This window comes from Schistocerca nitens, chromosome 9 (assembly GCF_023898315.1).
Source record: "Schistocerca nitens isolate TAMUIC-IGC-003100 chromosome 9, iqSchNite1.1, whole genome shotgun sequence".
In the NCBI taxonomy this organism is placed as follows: domain Eukaryota; kingdom Metazoa; phylum Arthropoda; class Insecta; order Orthoptera; family Acrididae; genus Schistocerca; species Schistocerca nitens.
In genome coordinates, this window is record NC_064622.1 from 393142741 (window position 1) to 393153752 (window position 11012).

Consider the following 11012-nt stretch of genomic DNA (forward strand, 5'->3'; position numbering starts at 1 on the left):
TCAAGTTTTCCATAATTTTCCTAAATTACTCCAGGAAATGCCAGGATGGTTCCTTTGAACAGACACAGCTGGTTTCCTTCTCCGCCTTGATTCATTCCGACGTTGTGCTCCATCCCTAATGATATCGATGTCGACGGGACGTTATCTCCCTCCCTTCCTTCCTTCCTCTTGCACCACCTCTCTTCAAGGATTCGCATTTACTTCCCCAAGTATTTGTGTTACACTTTCGTATAGACTATACCTACCTCCGAATTCATTTTGTGTGTCTTGCCATTTACGTTTTACCAGAAGTCATAATGCTGAAAAAATATTGGAGAATTAGTCACACAAGCGTCATCGCCGGTGGGCTGCCAAGTCACCAGACTTTCCATACTGTGTCTTTTACCTGTGGGGTTACGTAAAAGACCGCTTTCTTATCCTCCCTATGCCTGATAACCTTGAGAGGCTACGACATCGTATTGTCGAAGCTGTAAATTCAACAACGGAAGACCGGCTTCTTCGTGTGTGTGGTCACTCTTTCGATACTTTTCGTGTAAGACATGATGCTCACATTGACTGCATGAAAATTTGAACTTTTCTCTTTGCAGCTACGTTGGAATTGTGTTTCTATCTTTTGTAATTTGGAAGCAATAAATGTTTCAGATCTGCTACTTCTTCTTGAATAGCCATGTATTTAATTTTCAAATACCTTTTTGAAGAGTGTCCTCACTGTCGGCTGAAGTTGGTCATCGGTGAAGAATGTTGCCAGTAGATAATTTCGTTGGTTAAAGCTACGTCTGTAAAATTCTTTTTCATCTCAAGATGTCATCAAGACAAATGTTAAGGAGTATCAGAGACAAACTGCATGCTTGTTTTAACTTTTAGATTCGCTTTTTCTGGAAACGGCAATTTCGGAGTTTATTGTCTAGTACTTCCCAAAACATCCGTTATTTACGTTGTCAAATGCTTTCACGTAATCAGTAACATGTACATGTGTTGCTTTGTTTCATTCTACAAGCTTTTCAGTTGTCTACTTGCTAATATGTTGTCCGAACAGGATGTAGACATCCTGAATCTAGTTCTTTCCTATAACGTGATGTTACCTAAAATTACTAGAAGTTTTTGTGTTATCATCTGTCACAGAAAATATTTTATATCCATTGTTGAGTATGGAAATCCATACATATTATAAAAATGTGAGTAAGTATGTATGTCTGTATGTATGTTCCATATCTCCTCCTAAACTGCAGGAGCGACTTCAACCAAACTTGGTACACATATCACTCACTGTCTCGTAAGTAGCGCTCTGCGAGTAAAACGGCCTACCTATCAAAGGTATGGATGTTGGAGTGAAAAAGAAGTTTAGCCCGTGACGCCCAAATACCCAGACTTATTCATCCAGTATTCGAGAATGAGAGCACTTAGCGACTTGCAATAAATTTAACACACAATTTCAAACCTTCACGAAACTATTTCTCACTGGCAGCCCCACGAATACGGTGAAAAAGTTTATTGCTTAGTATTTTTTCGTTGTTCGCACTGCAAAACTGCCGCATCAGGAACGACGCTTAATTTAATTTCTTCGCTGCTATTAAGTCTATTCGCAGCACGTTTTGCAGACGATATTCACATACACTACTGAATGTACCTACAAAATTGTGTCATTGTGCAACACGTACTTCAGGAGATATGACGTCATAAAAATTAAGCTGCGTAAAAACTAAACTGCGAAAATGGTGAAGCATGTGTACAAATACGTGTGAAATATGTTACATATGTGTGAAGCCATGGGTAAAAAAACTCCTCCTAAATTCCTGGATCGATTTCGAACCAACTTTGAATACATGTTACTTGATACCTGAAAAGAAATACTCTGGAGGTAAGACACGCCATCCTCCTGTTCGGGTGGGGCTGGTGGACAGAGAAGGATGGAGGAAAATGAGATGAAAAGGATGCGAGGGGAGAGGAGGAGATGATCAGAAAGGTTGGGGGGGGGGTGGTAGGAGAAGATGGATGAAGAGAGTGGGGAAGAGGAGGGAAGATAGATGGACTAATAGAAGACTGGATTAAATTCATATCTGAGCAATGCCTGGTACCCAGCTAGTGCCACTATAATTCTGACAGGGATATTTTTATCTTATTTCTTAAACACTGTTGTAAGTATGGTTCCTCGGGAATTTTTTTTCCTTGTCCTACATTTGTTGATGAAGACAAGGAACCTAGATTCCACAGGAGGAGACGTGCAGCGTGACGTGTACGTTGTCGCTTCGTGATGTCTTCCTGTTTTCCACTTTTTGTCATTTATATTCCGTCTATACTTCACTGTCTTCAGATGTTACAACTTTTTCTTTGCCCTTCTCATTTACTTCAGAAATCTTTTGTCCAAACCTTCTCATAGTAACCTAACCATTGTAACTAATCACTTGATGTCCATAGTATGGTTCTAATGGCTCTCAGCACTATGGGACTTAACATCTGAGGTCATCAGTCCCCTAGAACTTATAACTACTTAAACCTAACTAACCTAAGGACATAACACACATCCATGCCCGAGGCAGGAGTCGAACCTGCGAGCGTAGCGGTCACGCGGTTCCAGACTGAAGCGCCTACAGCCACTCGGCCACAGCGGCCGGCCGTCCATAGTATATTTTATACCCCTATTCAAGTATTTGAATATTTTATATGTAGATTCCTCTCTTCCATGAATATCATTTTCTACCTGTGAAGTGAATGCGTCTCAACTCTCGCTGTTGAACTGACCTGCAGAGCTGCTCCACTACCATCGCTGGTCTCTTCTCTTCACCTGCACTTTCTGGTCGTTGTTTTGGACTCATTTAAGGTATGCAGTCTTTTTCTCTTTAATTACGCCATTCCATTAGTTTAATTTGAATTTTTTTCTTTGACTTCTGTGTCTACAATTTCTGTAATGGATTTTCCTACTAAAGTTCTGACGTTCTCCTATTCTGATTGCAAATCTTTACAATATTAGTTTGCTGTTATATTTATTCATAGATCCTCATATAAGTTCGTAATTGAGTTTTCTTTGAGACGGTTGTTTTCCACCTCTTTTGTGGCTACTTTTATTCGATTATTTTCACGCAGCTGTCTTCTGTGTTCTCTGTTGTCATTAGCATATACTGATCTGTGATTAGTTCTGCTTCTCTGTTTCTTCTTGCTTTTGTAATTGTCTAAATTGTTTTCTTGTTGGGCTTAAAGTAATCCACTGCGCACGCGAAATGACTCAGGAGTTTCTCGTTGTTTATATAGTTTCTTAATCATTCCCCACAGCGTTACCTATTGGGATATTTGTTTATAGCGTTTATTGTCACTTGCAACGTTTCATTGAATTTTTCTGTATTTTTCTTCCTCCCTTCCTTCTTCTGGGTAGTAGGGGCACACTTCTCCAGAGTGTGGACAAAAATATGAAGACACCGCCAGAAATTCGTACTTGAACATTAATGCAAATGCTAACCAAGCCTCCAGGTTGCGCTCTTGTACTTGTCCACGAACGGCTCCTGTGTAATGTCCGCAATGCTTTGCAAGTGGCAGTTGTGATAAAAACAGTGTCCTGTGACGTTGCGAGTTCATTACGTCGGAGCTAAGTGCACTAGAACTCATAAAAATGGTTGGTACTCGTACGGTGCGTGCTTCCGTAACTAAAGTGGGCGAAATGTTTGGTGTTTGAAGAGGCACCTTATGGAAGATTTATATCGCATAGAGGGAAAGCTGGAAAACATGATCCGCTACGTCACAACGCGGACGAAAGTGGGTTGCAAGTGATCGTCACAGGCTGTCATTGCGGAAGACTGTGACGAAAACTGGGGAGGTGATTGTTGCAAAAGTCACCGCAGAAGTGAATGTCGCACTCGCCAACCCTGTGAGCACCAAAACAACCAGAAGAGAACTCCAGAAGCATGGAATTGCACGGCAATCAGCAATTCCAAAACCACTCATCAATGATGCAATTGCCTACAGTGGCGGATACAGAAAAACCTCAAGGAGGGGGCGCTAAAGATATCTTGAGCTACCTTTACTTTTACCGTAATAAAAAATAATCAAGTCACATGCAACGTTCAATGAAGTTTTATTTAAACTGATTTTACACATATGCAAGACAATGACATCTTAGGATATAAAGAAGTTACAATTGTGGTTCACTTCCTTCAATGATGAATTATATGCACCTATTCTTCCTGGCAAATTGATTAATTACATCGTCAATAGGACAATCAAAGTCAGGGTGAGTGCTCAACAGAGCTAAGCCATTAAGTCGATCCTCTTTCATTGTCGATCTCAGCCATGTCTTTTTATGCCACAGTGTTGAAAAACTTTTCTGCTGTAGCAATAGACGCAGGCAGACAAGCAAATATTTTGTACAGTGCGTGCAAAGTAGGATCGCGAGATCTAGGACAGACAGACAACGCTTGCATAACAGAACCACGATCATTAAGGGCATTTATGCACGTTTGCTTGTATTGAAGAATATCTTCCACTAGTCTTCTTCAAAGAATGGTAGTCCAGTTAAGCACTGATCAGTACTGTTCATGTTCAAGTAGTTGTGAGGGGAAAAGTATGTTGAATTTTAAATGATAAATATTTTCTTCTGCAAAACGTCCTCTCATGTCAGTCGTAACATGGTCCAATGATGGAATAAAAACAGTTCTTTCCCAATATGTCGGGCGGGCTGTCTGGCGTGGTTGGCAATGCGGGCGCCCCCTATATGTATCCGCCACAGATTGCCCGTAATAGGAGAACGTGGTGCCGCAGCTATAAAACCTGGACTATGGTACAATGGCAGAATGGCATTTTGTTGGAAGAGCAGTTACACACTTTTTCGAAATTCTGATCGAATTTACGTACCAAGAGTGAAACGTGGCGGGGAGTATGATGGCTTGCGGAGCAGGATGTAGATGTAGATTTGGACAACTATGTCCGGTAATCCATCGACTGCATGGTTACTATGCAAGGCTGCGTTACTGCCGAGGATTATGCGACCATTTTGGGTGACCAGGTCCACACCATCTCCATCTACATCTATACTCCGCAAGCCACCCAACGGTGTGTGGCGGAGGGCACTTTACGTGCCACTGTCATTACCTCCCTTTCCGGTTCCAGTCACGTATTGTTCGCGGGAAGAACGACTGCCGGAAAGCCTCTGTGCGCGCTCGAATTTCTCCAATTTTACATTCGTGATCTCCTCGGGTGGTATAAGTAGGGGGGAAGCAATATATTCGATACCTCATCTAGAAACGCACCCTCTCGAAAGCTGGCGAGCAAGCTACACCGCGATCAGAGCGCCTCTCTTGCAGAGTCTGTCACTTGAGTTTGCTAAACATCTCCGTAACGCTATGACGGTTACCAAATAACCCTCTGACGAAACGCGCCGCTCTTCTTTGGATCTTCTCTATCTCCTCCGTCAACCCGACCTGGTACGGATCCCACACTGATGAGCAATACTCAAGTATAGGTCGAACGAGTGTTTCGTAAGCCACCTCCTTTGTTGATGGACTACATTTTCTAAGGACTCTCCCAATGAATCTCAACCTGGCAACCGCCTTACCAACAATTAATTTTATATGATGATTCCACTTCAAATCGTTCCGCACACATACTCACAGATATTTTACAGAAGTAACTGCTACCAGTGTTTGTTCCGCTATCATATAATCATACAATAAAGGATCCTTCTTTCTATGTATTCGCAATACATTACATTTGTCTATGTTAAGGGTCAGTTGCCACTCCCTGCACCAAGTGCGTATTCGCCACAGATCTTCCTGCATTTCGCTACAATTTTCTAATGCTGCAACTTCTCTGTATACTACAGCATCATCCGCGAAAGGCCGCATGGAACTTCCGACACTATCTACTAGGTCATTTATATATACTGTGAAAAGCAATGGTCCCATAACACTCCCCTGTGGCACGTCAGAGGTTACTTTAACGTCTGTAGACGTCTCTCCATTGATAACAACATGCTGTGTTCTGTTTGCTAAAAACTCTACAATCCAGCCACACAGCTGGTCTGATATTCCGTAGGCTCTTACTTTGTTTATCAGGCGACAGTGCGGAACTGCATCGAACGCCTTCCGGAAGTCAAGGAAAATAGCATCTACCTGGGAGCCTGTATCTAATATTTTCTGGGTCTCATGAGCAAATAAAACGAGTTGGGTCTCACACGATCGCTGTTTCCGGAATCCATGTTGATTCCTACAGATTAGATTCTGGGTTTCCCGAAACGACATGATATTTGAGCAAAAAACATGTTCTAAAATTCTACAACAGATCGACGTCAGAGTTATAGGTCTATAGCTTTGCGCATCTACTCGACGACCCTTCTAGAAGACTGGGACTACCTGTGCTCTTTTCCATTCATTTGGAACCTTCCGTTCCTCTAGAGACTTGCGGTACACGGCTGTTAGAAGGGGGACAAGTTCTTTGGCTACAATATTTGTCACCCAATGGTGATGCTGTGTTTCAAGACTACAGCACCCTGTTCATATAGCTCACATCGTCCAGGATTGGTTTTGTGAGCATGAGGGTGAACTGTCCTATGGCCCCTGGCCACCCCAGTCAGCAGATCTCAATGTTATTGAGCCTTTTTTGAAAGACCTCATGTTTACGATAGCGACTGTTAAACTTTTTATTTTCACTATTGCAATTTCGGCCTCAGGCCATTATCAAGTGCAGATGTTTTGGCTTTAAGCTATGTCAACTTTATAAACGCCGACACATTTATATGTCGTTGTCATTTGCTGTTATATACATTCGTAACGCTGAAACAGCAAATGACAGCGACATATAAATGTATCAGCGTGTATAAAGTTGACATGGCTTAAAGCCAAAACATCTGCACTTGATAATAGCCTGAGGCCGAACTTGCAATAGTGGAAATAAAAAGTTTAATAGTCGCTGGTGTAAACATGATGTCCTTCAAAAAATTCTACATGACTGTCTACATGTTTGGAGAAAAGGGTGTGTGATCGCTGCCCTCCCTCGTCATAAACACCTGAACTTGCCATTATTTTACAGGAAAAAGAAATAGGATTCCCTTTAGTACTATACAGTATATGTACTTACCCATTCCAACAGGAACAGAAGCTATTTTGAATGCCAACATTTTTCATACACTGCATTAGGCGCGGAAATGTGTTGTGCTTTTGTCGTTTTCGTAGTTCTTTCCACTCCCTGTCCGTCCTCTTTCTACTTTTAATCCTATGGATACTGCCCTTTCATTGTGTACAAGTGTATCTTACTTTTCCATATTTCGTTTACTAAGATTGCTAACATTCGCTGAGGCTCTAACATCATGTGGAAACCCACTGTATTTGATGGCCCCATTAGCCGATCAAGATAAAAATTTGTGTTAACACCTTCAAGCAAAATGGCCGTCACCAGTTGAGCACAGCTTGGGCTCCGAACATTGGAAGTTGAAGTCTTCTTGCAGAAATAGAGAACATCCAATCAGTCGCAAATTAAAAAGGTTTAATAACACCCATTTACCACGGTTTCAACGTTTATAAAAACTACTTCTTCAGAAAGAAGTCTGGACAACCTAAGAGAAAACATATTGAGATACATCCACCCCCCCCCCCCCCCCCACACACACACAGGTAAAATCACATTTATTTACGAATACAGAGAAACTTATTCTGACTTTCTGGATTACATGTTGCGGCGGAGGTTAAAATATAGCCGGAAGATGTCAGTCAAACATAAAATCTCAGCTTCATAATAAATTAAAACACGCACACCATGGTTAATGTCATATGGTGTTCCCCCCACCATTGTCCAACTGCACTATCGTAACGACGCAACTCTTGTGCTAAGGAAACCTGCTGGCAACACAGGTTACTAGTAATATGCGCAAGGAGGATGTGCGATAGTGAAAGGAACTTTATCATACTAAACTTGTTTAAAAAGTTAAAATTATGACATTAAAAATCAGATCATATGTTTAAAATTAATAAAATGCCACCAGATAATAAGTTACCATCTAAAAAAGGTTATTGTGGTAAATCAAATTACAAAAAACCTGGAATAGCAGAAACAGATTAAATAGGGAAAGGAACCAGGGCGGGAAAAGGAAGGGGGGGGGGGGAGGAGGGAAGAGGGTGACAGGAGGAAGCAATGGGGGTAGACGAAGGGAAGGAAAGGAATGGTGGTGGTAGGGGCGAGGGGAAGATGGTAAAACCAGTACAAGTCTCAAATAAAACATATCCGAAAAACTGTGAACATCAAACCCGTATAAATACATGTTACATCACTAGCATTAACAGGCGAGGAAAGTGACATATTCTATAGGCCTATGGAAGATCGAGCCATTTCTCTACTGCTTTAATGAAACTAAGGGCCTGAAACGACCTAGAAAATTTCTGTTTTTGAGTTGCACCTGTTCACTTAAAATGAATCGATCTTTGTGAATCAGATGTTTAAAAATCTCTAATTCTTCCTTGCAGGTCAAGCCTTGTAAGGTGGTCATGCCATTTTGATTTTTGTATGTCATAGATGTGCACATCAGAGAGCAAGGGGGAGGGAAGAGGGGGGGGAGGGGGATGGAAGAGGGGGAGGGGGAGGGGGGAGGGGGATGGAAGAGGGGGAGGGGGAGGGGGGAGGGGGGAGGGGGAGAGGAGAGAGAGAGAGAGAGAGAGAGAGAGAGAGAGAGAGAGAGAGAGAGCATACTGTAAAACAATCTTTGGTCTTGTCGTGGCATTGTCTTTGCCTCTGTGTAGTCTGATACATTCTTATTTGGAGTGTGGTACGTGACGGACGTATTCAGTAGTGTTGTTTTGACTTGTGATGGTGTCTGTTGGATGAAGAATATTGTAAAGCACAGCAAGGATGAGTAAGATGAATACATTAGAAAGCAGAGAGAATATAAATTTTGAGTGACATTATTTTTGAAGGGAAGTTGTTTGAGATAAGACTGCAGCACTGCACAGCTAGGAATGATTATTACCAGCTAGTTAACTAGCTCAGAGCAGAGAGAAAGACCACCCTACTTCCCTGAGTCGCGCATTAACATATTAATTTAGTCAGCTGTTTAATTTTTATAGAAATTCTCCGGTAACATCGTACCCTCTTTAAATCATTGCTCACTTTGATAAGCTTAGTATTGTTTAGACCCGCGTTATGTGTGAAGATCACGTAAAGTATTACTCTGTATTTTTCAATGTATACTTCATTCTAAAATTGTTGTCTTGAAATATCATTTCATAGCAACAGCTACTCTCCCCATCCTAGTGTTCATCATTACGCATTGTCCTATCTCACAGTTTGAATATAGTTTGGGAATTTTACTTAGAAAAAGAAATCTAGCTTAGCTGCTGTCTGCTTGCCGTTGTGTTTTCTAGAAATCTGCAACAATATTGTCAAGACGCGAGGTAAGTGGAAATTTTGATTAAGGCCAGATAATTGTTTTACTTCAGTTACGCATTTAATATAAAGGCAAGTTGCATTCAGATCAGTTACAGCTCAGTTAATCTAAAGTTCTGTATAGTCAAAGTTTAGCATACAGGTTTAAGTACGATCACAGTTTATGGGACATAGTTTTTGGTAATGTATAGATTTTATAGAGTGTGAGGTGAAGTTGGGCTCAATTTTATAAAGAAACAAATATAGTGGGGAGGTTACAGCGTACAACCTTTACTTTCTTTGTGCAATAGTTCTAAGTCTTCTAGTCTCCGTAATGTGTGTTCGAAAAGAATCAGATGTTCAACAAAAGTAGAATTGTACACATTTTCTCCACCTTTGTTAAGCAGGTGCTCTTTTGCTTTAACTGTCTCCCAGTCTGTCCTATGTAATAGTTGCGGCAGTCATTACATGTAATTTTTTTTTTTTACAGAGAAAGCAACTTTGCAGGCATATTTATTATTTAACAGTCTACTTATCTCGTGCAGTACATTTCCCAGAAAAGGTATAGAAATAAAATTAGTCTCACTTCCTGTCTTGAAGCGGCTTTGCCAAAAGTTGAACACTTAACAGCTGTTTTTCTTTTCTTTATTTTATAATCAACCAAACTAGGGTCATATCCACTGTTAATTATAATGGATTTAACTACGGATGTTTCTTTTTGGAAACAATGCAGTTCCAAAGGAGTCCGCACTACGCGGTGTACTGCATAGTGCAAAGAAGCGGTTTAATGGGTTTGTGCATGACATGAGTCAGCTGTAATTGATGTTATTTGCTCAAGGACGTTCAAATGGTTCAAATGGTTCAAATGGCTCTGAGCACTATGCGACTTAACTTCTGAGGTCATCAGTCGCCTGGAACTTAGAACTAATTAAACCTAACTAACCTAAGGACATCACACACATCCATACCCGAGGCACGATTCGAACCTGCGACCGGAACGGTCGCTCGGTTCCAGACTGTAGCGCCTAGAACCTCACGGCCACTCCAGCCGGCGCTAAAGGAGGTTTACGGAAAATGTTACAACTGATTTTGTTGTTTAGTAACCTTAGTTTCAATTCCAAGGTATTAAGTTCTCCATTATCGTTTTGTATTTCTTTTGGGCACGCAGAAGTGGCGCAATACGACTTGCCATGGACTCGACTAATGTCTGAAGTAGTGATGAAGGCAATTGACACCCTGAATCCTGCAGGTGTGTCGATAAATCCGTAAGAGTACGAGGTGGTAGAGATCTGTTCTGGACAGCACGTTGCAAGACATCTCATATATGCTCAATAATGTTCATATCTGGGGAATTTGGTGACCAGCAGAAGTGCTTAAGCTCAGAAGAGTGTTCCTGGAACCACTCTGTAGCAAATCTGGACGTGTGGGGTGTCGCACTGCCCTGCTGGAATTGCTGAAGTTCGTCAGAATGCACAATGGACATGAATGGATGCAGATGATCAGACAAGGTTCTTGCGTACGTATCACTTGTCGGAGTAGTATCTAGACACATCAGGGGGTCCCGTATCACTCCAACTGCACACGCCCTGGACCATTACAGTGCCGTCCGCTCGATACAACTTGAAACGAGACTCGTCCGACCAGGTAACATGTTTTCAGCCATCAACAGTCCAATGTCG